Source organism: Gallinula chloropus, assembly GCF_964237585.1.
Source record: "Gallinula chloropus genome assembly, chromosome: Z".
In the NCBI taxonomy this organism is placed as follows: domain Eukaryota; kingdom Metazoa; phylum Chordata; class Aves; order Gruiformes; family Rallidae; genus Gallinula; species Gallinula chloropus.
In genome coordinates, this window is record NC_140089.1 from 31,629,452 (window position 1) to 31,647,598 (window position 18,147).

The window sequence follows — 18,147 nt, forward strand, 5'->3', positions numbered from 1 at the left end:
ATTTTTTTCAGCATCAATTAAACTGTTAAAATGTGCAATTTTAAAGATGGGGTAACCAAATAAATGTTTAGACAGATGTATGATGTTGTGATTCTTTAATATTAAGCAGACTGTGATATACATAAAAACATTTAATTTAGGCATAATATTATGATTTGCTAAGATATGTCATAAGAACCTGTTTCTTAATCTTTGTGAAAGGGTAGTGGTTTATTTATACAAAATTCTTTTTAACCCCAATTTTAATACTGAATGATGTTAAGTAATAATCTCATTATTTACTGAGGTTTTTCTTCTATCAATGGAGCTAAAAGTTTGAAGGAAAATGCCCAGATTCATAAAGAAAACTACGCTGGAAAAATAAATTTCACTTGCTATCTCAGTTTACTACAGAAAAGGCAGTTTTCTGACCAAAGGTTGTGTCTTGTATAAGAGCTGTTATAAACCAAAAGGTAATCGTTAGTATTAACAAGAAGAAAATAACTTAGTACATCCTTTGGTCTTTTTTTTGAGTGAATAACAACTTTAATGCCTATCTTTGTGATGGTCAGGAAATTCCTAGGTAGGATAAAAATTTTTATTGATAGGAGAGTCATAGTGATCTCAGACTCCTATTTAATTTGTTTATTTCTTTTTTTCTGTCCCTACAGTATTTTTACTTCAAGCAATTTCAGAGGCAGCTCCTGGCTGTAGGATAAGAAATGATAAGAAGGTCTCCAGGTAGTGAATGCAGCCTGCCTTAGTTTCTGACACTGAAGACCTAGGTGTAAATCGTCTCAGAGGCCAGCTGAAATAATTTCCCCAAAACAGTGTTCCAGAGGCAGCCCCATTCAGATTCCCTCGAAAGAGATTTCATTTCATTAAACTCTAGACTTGACTCCCTTGCAAAGAGGTCAGGAAAAATGCTACATGCGGCTCTTTCTCCCCTCAGTAATGTCAACATTTCTTTGATTTATAGCAGGTGCATCTTTGTGTGCCAGAGAAGGGCCATACAGAGAGAGAGAGTCCCATTCCCTGAAAAATTAAGGCAATCAGATGAGAGCATTAAACAAATTTCTGGCTGGAATGCCAGACAGTCAGAGACTATTCCAATATCACTGCAATATTATACATTTGTCCAAAAAAAATTTCAGTAAAAAAAGGAAAAAAAAAAAGAAAAACAAAAAGAAAAAATGAAAAAGAGAAAAAAAAAAGAGAATTAAAAAAACCCCCAAAATTCAGCATTTCTTTTATTAATTTCCAACACAGAAACATTATTATTGTTATTATTAGACTTTTTTTCCTGAAGTTAACTACATCAAATGAAGTTGCACTTGTCAGTAAAATGCTCCAGGTAGCTGGCTTACATGAAGAGCTACGTAAAACGGTAAGTGATTGTTAGCATGTTACTGATATTGTTAGCAATGTTACCCTTGTAGCTATACTTCAGAGTGCTTTATTTAGTGTTTAAATAATGACTTAATTCTGTAGAGAAAATGAGAAAATAGTTTCCAATTCACAGTCATATTATCATTATATTTTGATCTTATGTCCTTTGCTCATCATTCACCCTTGGACAGCCTATTCTTTGGTGTTACTGGGTGTCAAAGGGCTGCTTTTTCCTACGGACAGCTTGGTTTTAGGGTCATGAGTATGTACTTGTAATAATCAACTATTTTCATACAAGGTTGTCTTTGCTGAGACAGGATATTCATTTACCTTGTTTCTCACACAGGAAACAGCTACCCAGGCTCCCTGGCCAATGTGGGTTGCTTAAACTTTTATCAAAATTATGTACTAAAAGGGAGTAGCAATAGCTTTGGCATGAAGCAGTTTCTGATAATAGATGCATTGGCTTCCATTTTGCTGAAGTTTGGCCTAACAACACACCTGAGGTCCTGGCAACTTAATTAACCAAGAAGGTGGTCAGTATCCCACCGTTCTGGTGCTTATGTCTTTCATCTATGAGATCTACATGTCTAGCACAAATGTGTCATATTTTTACATGAACTTCTGCTGTTTTCTGCCTTCCCACTTATGGGTTCTTGCACAGGGGAGGGACAGCATGGTAACTTGGGTAGTAGAGATCTCTGGGCAAGAACTGCTTCTCAGAAAGAAGGCATCAAACTTCTTTTTCAGAAAAGGAAGAAGAAAGTGCTTTGAGGGAGAAGTGGACAAAAGTTCAGGAGTAGTGTACCCTGTGCTGAAAACAGAAATATGCCAGTTCAATACAGATTTTATTGTGAACTTTACCAGAATCTGTGCGACAGAGAGAGGTATGAATGTAACAGCTTGGTAGAGCTGCATGTGAAGTGTTTTTCTGACTCACAGGTCAACCTTGATTGAGGTTGGAAAGAAATATTTAAGTTTCTGTTCTTTCTCCACGTCCTTTCTGTCTTCCATTTTGTTCTAGTACAAATATCCATTGGTAGGGCTTTGACCTGTGTATCACCTTTTCCCTGACCTTTAGTAACAGAGATATGCTCTAGTTCTAAGTGTAAAGTAGTAGCAACTGTCATGCCAAAAAAAAAAAAAAAAAAAAAAAAAAGAAGAAATCTAATGACAATCAAAGCATCAAGTAATTATGTTCATACTTTTACCTACACATGAGAAAAAAGATATTTTGCCATAAACTCCATGCAAAACAGGAACTTTAGATAGGAATTTGAATCATGGAATCATTTAGGTTGGAAAGACCTTTAAGATCATCGATTCCAATTACCTATACTCTCTGGAAAAAAGACTGCAAAGTCACACATCTCATTGAATGACCTTCTCACTTCAGTTTCAGCTGATGGCTTTCTCTCCCAAATTATTATAATTAAGAGTGCACCCATTAAATTTTTTTCATTTGTTAGATGGATGATGCTATTTTATAATGTGGCCAAATAATGTGCACATTATGAATTTCAAGTCTATTGCCAACAAAATGTCTGCAGCTCTTCTTAAATAGCACTTGAAACCTCACAACGAAGGTCATCGAAAGACAGTTTGGGAAGAAAGCCATGGGAGTTTAACCAGTAATGGCCCATGTTTGGATGTCCTTGTTTTTTTATCTGATGTTTCTTCCTGATAAGGTTTCATAAATACAGTGCAGGTAAACCAGGGAGAGATTATTAATGGATTTGAACAAGCCAAGCATGTTGACCCCATGTGTGTAAACATCACAGTCATATCCAAATGAGGGCTGGAATCATTCGGAAGGCAGAAATACTCAAAAAAGATGGGTCCGTGCCTGCATTTTCTGAAGTAATGCTTTTTTTATAACTGAATTAATCATTGGTGTTTCTTATTTGGATGTCACAGTGTTTTGTAAGCATTGAATTCTCTCTCCTACTTTTGTGCCAGTTGTTTATTTTCACCTATTTGTTGAAATCTCACACTTTCATTTTACATTCGCTTTGATTTTGATTTTATTTTCTCTTGCTTCCTTCCCTCCCCATTTCTTTCAGAATTTAAATACCACATTGAGAGATTTAAAAAAAAACATTCTTTTCAACATTCTCTGAGCACTATCTTGATATTGCAAGATACCACACTCCAGATGTCAGCTGTGGAGTGATAATGTTGTATGATATTTATTTGTCTTTTTATGTTGAGCCAAAGATGTCCTCTATAACCTGGGGCAAAATTTTCTTATAACATTGGAAAAAATTTTAGGCCAGCAAAATATGAATCTAACTCAACATTAAAGCCCAGCAGCAGTAGAATCAGAAGAAAAGCAGCAACTAGTATCAAATCTACTCTCATGATGTGTGTGTGACTAGGAAAAGAGAGAAGGTGGTGATTGTATTATGAAAAAACATAAAAATTATTGAAGACAAATGGAAATTGTTCTGTTCACTGGTAGCTCAACATAACCTATGAGACTGTCATTCCAATACATAAGCGAATTTTTAAAGTTTATAAGGTGGATTTCTCATAATGCTGTTTTCTTCTTAGCTGAGACAGATGAAAAATGCCTATGTTTTTTTTCTCCAGTAAGACTGGTAAAAATTTTCTTTCATTCTAAAATCCCAAACCATATATTTATAAAATATAAGTATATAAATGTACTAGATGTATCAAAACTAATTAGCTTAATTTTTTTTTAAATAAACAGAAGGAAAATCTGAGCAAGATAAACATTTCAACAACATAGCAAGATATTCTTGCTATACTGATGAATAATACTGAGGTATTATTAATTAAAAGTTTGTTTGATTTTGCTCTATTATTTAATTATTTCTCTCATACCTCAGTTTTCCATATCATCTTGTAATATAACATTTATTATTACAATATGGTCTTTATGATTACAGGTTTGTGTAGCTACCTAGTGAGCATGGGTCAGTCTCTGGCCAAACACAGGAAGAGCAGACATTGTCAAAACAGTTCAGCTTCCTGTATAAATCTCATTGAGGAATTTCTGAACATTAAAATTAATTTGTGGAAGTGTTTGTTCAGAAACAGAATTTCTGAGATCACAGACTTGAAGTTATTTGCCTGGTGTTTTTGGCATGCCTTTGAGCTATAGAAGCAAGTGAAATTTTGGGTCCACTTACATGTTTTTGATTTTTGGAAAGTCATAAATCACAAGTTTGATAGAAGTAAAAAGCCCTTGAGACGTTAACACAAGTAGCTTGGAAAAGAAATCTTTTGCTCTTTTTAGGTCTAATCTAAAAAAAAATCACAGTTTCAGTATGTTGTGAGGTTCTGTCCATAATTAGCAGTGACTTAAGGGTTTTAAAGATATGCTATAAGGAGCTGAGAGCAGACTATCCCTTATGTATTAATTTTTAATGAATTGCTGCTGAAATAAAAAAAAAGGGCTAAGAGGAGTTCTGAGTTTGTGGACAAGATCCTATAACAATTCTTCACAAGCTAAGTACTCCTTGCCACTGTATTCTTCTTTGATGACAGAATTTACCTCAATCTGACAGTCTATAGCATCATGATCATGTATCAGACTGCCCTATAATTAATTTAGCTGAAATAATTTGCTGCTAAAATGAATTTGTAGATATTATTGCTTTTTTAAAATCATCAAATATTTTTTAAAAATTTAGCATATTTTATCTATCATTGCAACATATGTCCTCCATAATTTCTGTAGGTTTATGCAGTTATATTTAACATTTTCAGTGTTATGGATTTGTCTTGGTTTCCTTCAATTAATAGCTTTTTGCAGCAGCTGATAAACAAGAAAATAGATTGGTTATTCAGGATCTAGGGTACTTTTGAAAAGAGTACTACATTTCTCTTACTGCAAAACTGACTTCCTAAACCATGAGAAAAAGTTTTATTCTTTTTGCTTTTCACAAAACAAGATCATTTTCCCTATTCCAGAATCTGCCATTTCCCTTTTACCTGGGAAACATTTCCCTACTACTTCTGATTCAAACCCACAAAATAACCCCAGATGATCTATAAAGAAGTATTTTCACAAAAGATTTGCTGAAGTAAATGTGGCATAAATATGCACATGGTTTCAATTTCCTGAGCAGCACTGACATTTTTACTCAATTTCCTCTTAATCCTGCATCACTCACAACTCCCTTGCTTCTGGATTCCTTTCTCAGCAGCCAGGGGTTGGGTTAAAATAACATTGAAATGGAAGAGAGCTCAACCAGCTCATTCTGTGTAATAAAATCCATTCCACTGTGGTCCTAATTTCATCAACTAATACAAGTCAACATCGAACGTTAATGAGGAAAGGTTTCCAATTAGATACAGTCTGACACTGACCCAGCTTTTCAGTCACCTTCAATTGTCAGCGATAAAAAGGATGGTTCAATATGATATGGATCATTCACTCCAAATCTCCACAACTCATTTATGACAAACACAACTAACAGAGCATAGGGAACTGCTGAATTGTTTTTCATTATGCTGGCACATTGGCTTTAGACTACAGTGGTAATGATCTTTAGAGTTTTTCCATACAGAGTGCCACTAATGAGCAAACCAGGATGGGGTGATGAGGTGATGGCGACCCACATTTTCAAGTGACAATACCAGCAACATGATGATGCTTAAAATTCTCTATTATTTCTGGAAAGTAATTCACTACCAGAGAGAAGAGAGAGTTAGGAGGCTCAGCTATTAAATAAAATGAGTACAGAAAGTGAATAGCTCATTAAAAATGAAAAGCTTTTGCAAAATACACCAGCCTTGTCTTTACCAGTCACTGTAAAATGTGCTTCTGCCCATCTTTCCATAGGCAGTTACTTAGATTGGTATTGTCGTAAGCTAGGAGATCTAGGGATGTGTGAATGTCCTGCAGAAGTGCATTTTCAGAGCAGTATTCCTCCACTTTCAAAACCAGAGCACATATGGGGAATAAAGGTGGATAAAAGTAGATGTTAAATTCATTCCTGGTATTGGTCAGGGGCTTGCTACTGCCCAGGCTAATGCAGGGCACTTTCAAGGCTATTCTGAAACCACTGGATTGTAATGAACACTTGCAATTTGTTAAATGTTAAGCATGGCATGACAGTAAATTGCAGCACTGCTACAATTACTGCAATATAGGTACAAGGTATCTTAATAATAACACATATCTGGAGACTATAAAATACAAGAACCATAGCTAATATTCTATTCTCTGAGACTGAGTAAAACTTTTACATCAGTTATTGTGGTTGCTCCTTTCAAACTCTCCCCCAAACCTTTTTATTTCAGAATATAATGAATTCCTTTTTATCATTTTGGAACCAAAAAAATCCGTAGGGATTTCTAAAGCCACACAGGATTGGAAAGCTTGATTTAATTTCTGTCCATATAAACTATTTTCTGGAAAATATGTTCTAAGGATCAGAGTACTAGGGGAAGAAGGGAAGACTAGGAGAGCAAAAGAAAATACGCTGAGACTTGCTATTAGCAGAAACTGAAACTTTAAGGTCTCCCTCAGAGGGTATGTTGCAGGATGAAATGAGTTTTAACCATATCAAATGTTTTCAGCAGAAATGAGCTCAGTAAATAAAAGCTTAGCAAAATATGGAAATGACTATGTTTTCCAGTTAAGATTTGACTGTAATGTCAAGCAGAGTAGACTGGTCAAATAAAAATCTTCTGTTGCTATTCCACTAGAAAATCTGCCTATTTTAATTGTACGTCAGGGAGTAGGAAAAGTCTACATGTGGGATGTCAAGCTGCTTTTTAAAATAGTATGAAAATTATTGAATTTGAATTTTTAAAATCTATTTTGCACATAATTTTCCATTTTTCTCCTTTTTGGGATAACTTCGCAAAGTTACCTACCCAGTTCTTGATTCTGGAAAGAGTCATTAACCCTGTGGAAACACATTAAGATATTTATTTATTACTTTTTTTTTTAAATTGTTGTTTATAATCCACAGTAAAATGATATGGAAAAAACTTCCTAATGTAAATTTATATGGGTTTCATAAAGCCATGCCAGCAGTTCTGATGCATGGGTTTGACATGACCTTAGTTTTATCTGGCATTTAAACCTCACCTGAAATTAAGTGTAGACTAGTGATTTCCCAGAATGATTAACCATTCCTTATTTACTCACTGATTTCAAAATCCCAGCATATAATTATTCTGTCACACTCTTCCCAGAAAGTTCTGTGCCATCCAGGTCTGCCTATGGGGCTCCTTTTTCTTTTTTGCATCAATGGAAACAAAAGCTTTCACTGAGTGGTATTTGTACCATCAGAATACCAGCCAGATGTACCATCTTATCAGTGGATGTGGAAACCTTAGCATGTTTCAATTTGAATGCCTTCCATAGGTGAAAGTCTTGTAATTTTCAATACATGAGACCTAATGCTGGAAATCTGTCAAGCTTATGTCAATCAGAATATGTATATTCTTGTTTTCTAGGGAGAGAAATGTGGATAGTTCACATGCAAACACTGCTAAACCTTCCCAGTCTTGGGCTTTTGTATACATGTAATTCTGTAGGTCTAGATATGTAGACTTCAGACACAGTGTCGTCAGGAAGATCTGTTCCATGAACTTCCCAGGCACAAAGGTGAGGCTGACAGGTCAGTAGTTCCCAGGGTCCTCCTTCCTCCCCTTTTTAAAAATGGCTGTGATGTTTCATCTCTTTCAATCACTAGTGACTACACCTGATTGTCATGCGTTTTCAAATACCATGGAGAGTATCAATGTACTTTGTTGGAGACCATATCCATTAAATTTTTCCCATGACACAAATACTTCTTACACAGCAATGTGTTTATACCAGGCATCTTCACAGCAAAGGCATAAATGGCTAGGCTTTACTTCTGTAGTGGATTACTAACTCAGCATTGAAGACAAAGGTTTTGATTTAAAATCCATTTAATTTTTCCAATAGCGTAGGAGATATGCACTGTGAAATCTATCCCTGTACTACTGCATGGCTAGGATTTGTACAGGGATTTACTAATCAGTGTCTTCTACTGACACACACGGATGGAAGAGCTGCTAAATTTTCATTTAAGGACTGAGCCTGTGAATGGCTTGACTTAGTTGTGAGCATATCTGGCTTGTGCTAAAATATGGAGTCCTTCAGTTTAGAAGTAGAAAAAACTCTACAAATTGCTATATAATATTGTGGTGTAGCGTCACGAAAATGTCCTTGGGAAATATGTTACCTAAAAAAACAATTTGCAACTTCAGTTAGTCTATTTACCTTCTACTATGTCATGGTTTCACCCAGCTAAGGGCCAAGATCCACGCAGCTGCCTGCTCTTTAAAGGAAAAGAGCAGGTTAAAGGGAAGGGTGTGTGTGTGTGGGGGGGGTTGAGGAGTAAGGGAAGGGAAAAGGAAGAGAAAGGGGCAAATAACCCCAAGATCAAGAAATTAAGAGGCCCGTGGGTTGGGATAAGGATAGTTTACTAAGATAACAGAAAGATACAATGTAACAATACTAACAGGACTTCAAAGCAAAATATATGAAGCTGTTGATACACAATGCAGTTTCTCACCAAACCACACAACTCAGGCCGTGCCACCCACAGCCGTCCCAGAACCCGACCGTCCCCCAAGAACCGCGCGTCCCAGAGCCGCCCCAGGCCTTCCTCCCGTCAGCCCCCCGATATCCTGGGCAGGACGTAACTGGCGTGGAATACTCTCTTTGGTCAGTTGGGTCACCTGTCCTGGCTTCGCCCCTCCTTTCTCATGAAGAGCTGAGAAAGTCCTTGACTGTCTGACAGCAACTAGAAACATCAGGGTGTTATCAGCACTACTCCCTTTTTACTCTCAAACACAGCATTCATCCGCTGTTACAAATGAAATTAACTCCATCCTGACCAAAACCAGGACATACTATTACTGCCATTATTATTATTATTATTTGTTGTTGTTATTGTTGATGTTGTTGTTATTGTTACTACCAATATTGCTACTACTACTACATCCCAAACTACTTACCCTATGTGTACTAAATTCACATAGTGAATCTTCACCATCCTCTTGATTTCAGTCTTCAAGAAAGACATTTCAAAAAAAAAAAAAAAGTACAGGTCACTACTCTGTCCAGTTTTCCGGGTGTCTGATAGAGTTACAACAGAAGTCATATCTGGCAAGTATTTTCCTCTTATGATGGTCAGATGTAGCTAGTCATAGGTAAGTAAGCTAACAGATTGCTTCAGGTTGTGTACAGGTCTCCACCTAACTGCTGAAATCTCTCTTTTAATTGTTTTTCAATGATATGTGCTCTTCCAGTGGCAATTGAAATTAGGCAGAAGTCTGATTTAGATTTTGCTATATTTAGCTTTTCTGTATAAAAGCATAGACTTCTGGGGAAAAGAGTTTTGGAAGGTTTTGAGTGCTTTTTAGCTCTAAAACAGGTCAAATATATTCTGAGAATAGTATTTCCTCTTTTGTTTTCTAATTTTTGCTATTAATGGCTGTTGAAAACAAATGAGGAAAAAAGCAAGCCAGACAAAAGTTAATGGAATTCTTCTAAGCATAAAGTTGCATTCTCTGCAATTCAGGGTTTTGGCAGAGTTTCAGGATGTTTTGCTTGAACTGTCACAGCTATCAGAAGTTAGAGTAAGCTTGGCAAGAGCAAAAATGTTCATAATACTTATGTAGGAATTGTATTAATTTCATAATGTACAATTGTAAAAAATGAGGATGCATTTCTTAAGTAGCCTGACTCTATAGTCAATACAGTTGAATTCAGAGTAAAACTTGTAGTATTCTGAAACTGTTAATCAGATTATTAGTGGGTGAATAATGTGTTCTATTAACCACTATAAGAACACATAGACCTGATTCTCCTCTCATTTTAACTGGGTGATTTCATTGTTATGCTGAAAAAAGAGAGCAGAGATGAGAAGAAATTCAGGTCATATATTGCATAAGGACTTCAATTTATAAAGGGTTTAATAGAGTTAATAGATAATGTCCTATAAACTGAATAGATTTTTTATGCAGGCTATATCTTTATAGACTTTCTGGGGCCTTCATTTAAAATAGAAATTATATTTTTTGAAAAGAAGCAAAATCTTTCTGACACAGCTCTTCCGCAGAGAACTGTGACAGAAGAAGATGGATTCGTTCTGCCACTCATCACATTGCTAACAAGAAATATGATAGGACCAATGTGTTTGAGGTCAGAAATCAGAATAAGTAAAATTGATACCCCTATCTAAAATATTTTAAAACAGTCAATTGGCAGAAATCTTACTATATCATGTCGAGACAGTTCTTTAGAGCGTGGCAGCTGTCAGGAAATCAGGTGCTGTGAAGAACTTGGACTGGCTGACTTTCACAGATATACAAACCTTGGGATTGTGTGTTGTATGTATATCTGCCTAGAAATCAATGGAATTTTGTACACAGCTCTTTCTGATTTCTTAGTGTTACTTTCCAATCATTATAAAACTTAGTATGTTATTAATTATTTCATACATAATGATTTGAGTGCTTTTGATGTTCAGCACCCTGAAAACATCTTTCCTAAGAAAGCAACCATAACTGGTGAAGTTTCTTCTTGACTTCTCTCTTCTAGCTGAAGGACAAGTTTAACCCAAATATACTATGATTGCAAGTCTGCATTGACACTTTGAGATGCTAGAGGCTCCACAACAATGACCACTGGTAACATAAGCACATATTTGAAAAATATTTTCTGGTGTATGATAAATGGCATAAACTCAGTGAAGATTTTGCCACAGTCAAGGAGCAGTGCTCTTTACTGTGCTTTCTCCTGTAGCTAATAAGATCTGAACTCCTGTCAAAACCCTCAGTTGCATTTACCAAAGTATCAGACCACCACAAGATAGAAACACATTGGAGACCAGATACCAATGATTGTGGTGTTCTCCTGGGTAGATTACTTGATGTTGAGAAAGGTTAAAAAACATGCTGTGCTCCTTCCCTTGATCATGGGTATTTATACATACATGTATGTCTGTGTATCTATGTATGCATATGTGTCTCTCCTTTCTAGTTATGCAATGTTCATGAAATTCACAGGTCTATGAAATCTATATTCATAAACAACTTATTTATATTCATAAACAACTGATTATGAATATAGATTTGAAATCTATATTCATAAACAACTGATTTACTCTTCCCCTTACCTCTTGTTCCTCTACAAGAAGAGAGCAAGGTATATGGGAGGATCTGGAAAGATGACTGCAGTGTCTGAACTTTACACTGCTTTGGAACTAAGGTTATCAAACCTTTTGTTGCTGTTCTTCCTGAAACATGCTTGGAAAGCATGTCTGAAGTGTGCCCTATGATTGCCTTAAAAAGCCTAAATTGGTTGGGTATTTTATACTGTCACATCATATGCTGTTAGTAATTATGTATTTTTCCACACCATACCTTGAATTTTGCTTGAAAATGAAAGAAACTCATGTTTGATATTCACATGTTGCTCTTTGAGAGGCATAGCAGGCAAGGAGATTTATTCATAAACTGAATTTCCTTTACTTCTGAAAAAGCAAAGTCATACAAAGTTTCCATTTCAACCTTTCATTTTTATGCTTATTCCTCAATGTTGTACCCATAAGCATTTTTTCCCAGTTATTTGAATTCTTCTAGGTGATTAATATTATTGGTTTGCTTGAGCATAAATAATTATTCCATTTCACTCAAGAGAAGGCTAGAAAAATATTTTAATATGAATGTATGGAAGAATTTTTCCTTCAAAACACACCCATGCTTTTCATTCTAATAAACAATAATTTGGTTTGGAAATTGCCCCAAACAGACAGATATTTTTGTTCTTATGTATGGAAAAAAACCCCAAACCAGTTTTGCTTTCACTTGTTCGGGGATTTGGATATTGAATATACATAGTAAATTCTCTCATCAGGCTCAAAGAATGTGCAGATAAGACTGCTGGACTGGTGAAGTTCAAAGTTCAGACTCTGTTCTGTAAAGTGCCTTGTCTCTATGGAAAAAAGAATTTGCATTAGCATCTAGCCAGATGCTGTGTGTCTGTTTTTACATGAAACCCCAACAGAAGCATAACTAGGAAAATGCTTATGTGAATGTCTTTAAAGGATCGTGTAAATAAGGACATTGGCGGAAAACTTCTATGAAAAACCATATACTATTATTTATATCCTGGGCTCCATCAGAAGAGGGGTGGCCAGCGGGGACAGGGAGGTGATTTTCCCTCTCTACTCTGCCCGCGTGAGGCCCCATCTGGAGTACTGTGTCCACATTGTATTGGGGCCCCCAGTACAAGAAATATGTGGACTGTTGGAGAGTGTTCAGAGGAGGGCCATGAAGATGATTAGAGGGCTGGAGCACCTGTGCTACAAAGAGAGGCTGAGGGAGCTGTGCTTGTTCAGCCTAAAGAGAAGGCTGCGGGGGGACCTCATTACAGCCTTCCAATACCTGAAGGGAATATGCAAACAGGAAGGGAATCAACTTTTTGAAAGGGTAGATGGTGGCAGGATGAGGGTTAATGGATTAAAGCTAAAAGAGGGAAGGTTTAGATTAGATATTAGGGGGAAGTTTTTTACAGAGAGAGTGGTGAGGTGCTGGAACATGTTGCCCAGGGAGGTGGTGGATGCCCCATCCCTGGCGATGTACAAGGCCAGGTTGGATGGATCACTGGGCAGCCTTGTCTAGATAATGCCTGGAGGTTGGTGGCCTTGCCTGTGGCAGGGGTTGGAAGTCTATGATCCTTGTGGTCACTTCCAACCCAAATCATTTGGTGATTCTATGATTCTATGCACGTGCAAATCACATTGTTTGCAGCAATGTTTGCAGCAATGGCTTGGAAATGCTACGTGTAGAAGAAAAGCAGTCTGGTCCATGCAGTTTCTACAACACTTTGAGGTTTGAAATTCCTAACAGAGATCCATTCATGGTATGTAGAGTGTGAGACTATTTCATTTGCTTTCCTGAGATGGAGTAAATAACGATGCTTTTACTTTCACAAATCACTGGTACTGAGTGGCTGCCTTTGAATCAATGGTAGAGGTAGGAATGCCTTACATGACATCATTGCTTTCCATCTGGCTCCTGTCTTTCACACTCTCCTAAATTCCAGATGAAGTCCTTTGTGTCATAATATTTACAATAATGAGAACAGCCTTCCTTATATCTCCTCATTTTTGTCCAGTTTCTCCTAGCCATCACATGACGTGTACATGAAAACACATTCGACCCAGACGAAACAAAAACACTGGCCTTCCCATAACAATGTAGTGTGTTATCTGATGGAGTAATTGACTGCTAGGAATTTGAACACATACATAATTGAACTTCTGAGAGTGAGTGAAATCTCATGGTTATTACTCATCTCCCTTCTTGCACATCAGTGGCACAGCTTGGTAAGTGTTTATTTAGTATTTCCAGTAACACAGCAGACGGAAACTTTGCTTACAGAGCTTAAGGGGTACTCTTTCAAACTCCAGCAGAAATATCAGGAAGAAGTTCATACAGAGTCAAAGATTTTTGAAGCCCTGACTGAAATGATGTAAGAAAATTAAACAAACAGAGGCTGTTACTCTTGTGGTTTTGGTTTTTTTTTTTTTTTGTTTGTTTGGGGTTTTTTATTTTATTTTTTATTTTCCCTGTTACAGTTTTTGGGTTTGAACTAGTAACTTCTATCATAAATAGTAGCTTACTATGCTTTCTGCATGATGTGTTTCACTGTACAAATGATCAAATATCTATATTGATTTCAACAGTACATATTCAAGCTTTATATGAACTGTCATTGCTAGCTGAAGTGTTGCTTACTCTGGTTCTGCAGTCTGGAGGTATTGTATTCATCCAGTTTCCATTCTCTAAAGGAATGATTATATTTATTTTATCCTCTCTTCTAAGCAGAGTGCAAAAGTGTAACTTTAATAAGTGAAATTATTAGCAGCAATACATGAATTTTTCAATTTTACATGAGATTTGTATTAATGGTGGTTAGCACTTAACAATTACAGTGATGGCTGTTAATTAAATAGACTTCATTTCCTGTATTCAGCAATATATTTAGTTTTATATTTATGTATGACATCTTTCCCTGGAAATACGTTTGTTCTGTAATTAAAATTGATAAATATTGGTTGCAGTTACTTTGTAAATTATAAGTAATTTTTAGGAAACATAAGGAAAGAAAAGTGATTTATATTCCATCATAAAACCCACATCATTAGACATATATAGCGAGCCAGGTCACAGCTAATAGCTGCTTAGGTATTAAAGAATCCAAAGGCTGGCTGGTCTCTGCAATTTTACTGTGCCACTTCTGTCTGTGTAACATTGCACCCAACCCAGCAGGGCTTTGTGAGGCATCTGTTTTTGCAAATGTTGTCATTTGGATGATAGGTTATGTCCAGACCTAGTATCTTAGCAACTTGTAGTCATTAAAGATCCTAATTCTTTTTGAGGGATAAGTGTCTTAATTATTATTTCAGATACCTCATTTTGCCTACTCTGAACTTCCATCCATGACTGGCTGGAATCTCCTTACACCCTTGTGAGACTGCACCATGGAGCATCTGTTGCTCTCCACAGGGTGCTGAACCATCCGTTCTTCAAAACCGCCCCTGAGAATTGCTAGAACAAAGCAGTTTGATTAATGCATTTTGCCTGACCACTTTCCAGAGAGCAAACAAATGATATTCTGTTTTATACAGGTAAATCTGATCCTTATTTAGAAATGCTGAGGATGAAAATTCTAATGAGAACTTCTGTGGTAAGAACTCAGGTGAATACTGGGTGTGCCTTTGATCTGTCTCTCCTCCAAAGGAAGAAGATGGGTGACCTTTACCCAAATACTTGAGTGAATCACCAGAGAGATTTGGTATTTCTTAATGTGGAGCTTTAATTATGGGCTGATGGGGTATGTGGTTGGACTGCCACAGCAAAACCGTCCATCCATCCATCCATCCGTCCGTCCGTCCGTCTGTCCGTCCATCTATCTATCATCTATCTATCTATCTATCTATCTATCTATCTATCTCTATCTTTTAGTTTTGTAAGGTGTGCATTTGTTTGTGGACTTCCTGTTGTGTTCATTACTAGATAAGAATATGAATGGGATTTTTTTCGTCAGCCTGTGATGAGTTTCCTTTGGCTGGATGCCAGGTACTCATCAACGCACTCTTTCACTCCCCCTCCTCAATTGGACAGGGGAGAGAAAACCTGGTAAAAGGCTCATAGGTCGAGATAAGGACAGGGAGATCATCCAGTAATTATTGTCACAGGTAAGACACACTCGACTCAGGGAAATTAACTTTAATTTATTACCAGTCAAAAATCAGAGTATGATAATGAGAAATGAAAAAAGTCTGCCCTCACCCCTTACTCCTTTGCTAGCTCAACTTCATTTCCAGTTTCTATTTCTTCTCCTCATGGAAGGCAGGAAGATGTCCACGTGGAGGTCTGTGATGAGTGGTGTTCCTCAGGGATCAGTACTGGGACCGTCACTGTTCAATATCATTGTCAGTGACATGGAAGGTGGGATTGAGTGCACCCTCAGCAAATTTGCCAATGACACTGAGCTTTGTGGTTAGGTCAACATGCTGGAGGGAAGGGATGCCATCCAAAGGGACCTTGACAGGCTGGAGAGATGGACTCATGAACTGCATGAAGCTCAACAAGGCCAAGTGCAAAATCCTGCATGTGGGTTGCGCAATCCCAAGTACAAGGTGTTTCTGCCCCTCTTCTTTGCTCTCCTGAGACCGGTCCTGAAGTACTGCATCCAGCCCTGGGGTCCCCTGTACAGGGAAGACATAGAGCTGTTTGAGTTAGTCCAGAGGAGAGCCACAAAGGTGATTGGAAAGCTGGAACACCTCTTCTGTGAAGACAGGCTGTGAGAGTTGGGCTTGTTCAGTCTGGAGAAGACAAGGCTGAGCGGTGACTTAATTGCAACATACCGTTGCAGTTTTGTGAGGCTGTGCTGCTGAGAAGGTTTTTGTAAGCAGCAGTTAGAGTTTTCTGCCAGCCTAAACTATAAACAACGAGCAATTCAAGGCCAAAATCACAGCCTGAGAGATAGTCGAGCGCCTCTGAGAATCACATATAGGAGAAAACAACCCGGAAGCAGCTGCATTTTGCTACCGGAGAAGGGAGCGAGAAGATGTAACGAGCTGGGCAGACACCAAGGCTGGGAAAGGGCAGGGGAGGAGGCGGCCCAGGTGCCAGAGAGAAAGATGCCCCTGCAGCCTGTGGAGAAATCCATGGAAAAGGCCGAGACCCCACCTGCAGCCCGTGGAGGGGCTCCATGCTGGATGCAGCAGGTGGAGACATAGAGAAAACACAGTGACCCTAGGTTGGAACAAGCCCCTGCCAGCACTTGCAGCCAATGAGGAGAATCAGAGACACAGAGATGAGAGAGAAATATTTGCGTTGGACCAGGTTTGCTGGGGGGAGGCTTGGAAACCCGTGGAGGACTGGGACTGAGAGACACTGTGAGAAAGAGATAAAGCCCTGTGGGAAAGGATTCACATTGGAGAAGTTCGTGGAGGACTGTCTCCTGTGGGTGAGACCCCACAGTGCAGCAGGGGGAGGGTGTGGGATGAATGCCTCCAGCCAAGAAGGAAAACAACTTGCAAGTGACTGACTGAAGCCCACATCTCCCAGTCCCTGCCCCCCTGTGCTGCGATCGGGGGGGAAGAAGGGAGTGAAATCATGACTAGAGTGAAGTCTGCTAAGAAGGGAGCTGGGGGGGAGGTTAGAGGTGTTTTAAGATCTGAAAGAGGAAAACAGCTCATGGAGAAGTAACCGAGAACCCCATTTTTTTTCCAGTCCCTGCCCCCCCTGTACTGTGAGCAGGGGGAAGAAGGGAGCAAGATCATGGCTAAAGGGAAATCTGCTTAGAATGGAGGGATGTGGGGAAAGTGCTACTGAGAACCCCATGTTCCCCAGTCTCTTCCCCCCCTGTGCTGCAAACAGGGGGGAAGAAGGGAGCAACATCCTGACTAAAGTCTGCTAAGAAGGGAGTGGTGTGGGGGAAAGTGTTTTAGGATCTGCCTGCATTTGTTTTAAGATCTGGTCACGCTCCCAACTCCGTTTTTTCACTGTTCTCTGTAGTGTAAAATAGGTAGTGTAAAGTAGGTAGTTTCTCTCTTCTTCACTTTCTGTTGAGTCTGTTTTGCCCATGTCATTGCTGACAGAATGATCTGTCCCTGTCCTTATTTTGTCTCCCGAGCCTCTTAATATATATTTTCTCCCCTGTCTAACTACAAAGGGGAGTAATAGACTGACCTTGGTGGGCGTCTGGCCTCCAGCCAGAGCTAAACCACTGCACATACCCATAATTAAAGAGGTCCTACAGGAGAGTGGGAGAGGGACTGTTCACCAGGGACTGTAGTGATAGGACAAGGGGGAATGACTTTAAGCTGAAAGAAGATAGGTTTAGGTTAGATTTTAGGAAGAAATTCTTTACTATGAGGGTGCTGGAGGCACTACCACATGTTGCCCAGAGAGGTTGTGGAAGCCCCATCCCTGGCAATATGTTATCTCAGAGGTGCTACCACAGCTGATGGGCTCAGCCTTAGTCAGTGGTGAGTTTGTCTTGGAGATGGCTGGCACTGGCTCTGGTAGACATAGGGGCAGGTTCTAGCAGCTTCTCACAGAATCCACCTTTGTAGCCTTCCCACTACCAAAGCCTGACTTCATTTCTGGTGTCTGGTGTCCAAGTAATCCAGAAACAGCCAAGCTTATGGCAAACAGACTCAGCTCTCTTTCCATTTTTGCAATCAGGTTGATTTTGTAGCCCTATCTGTTTGGTGATGGCTGTGCCTAGAAAAA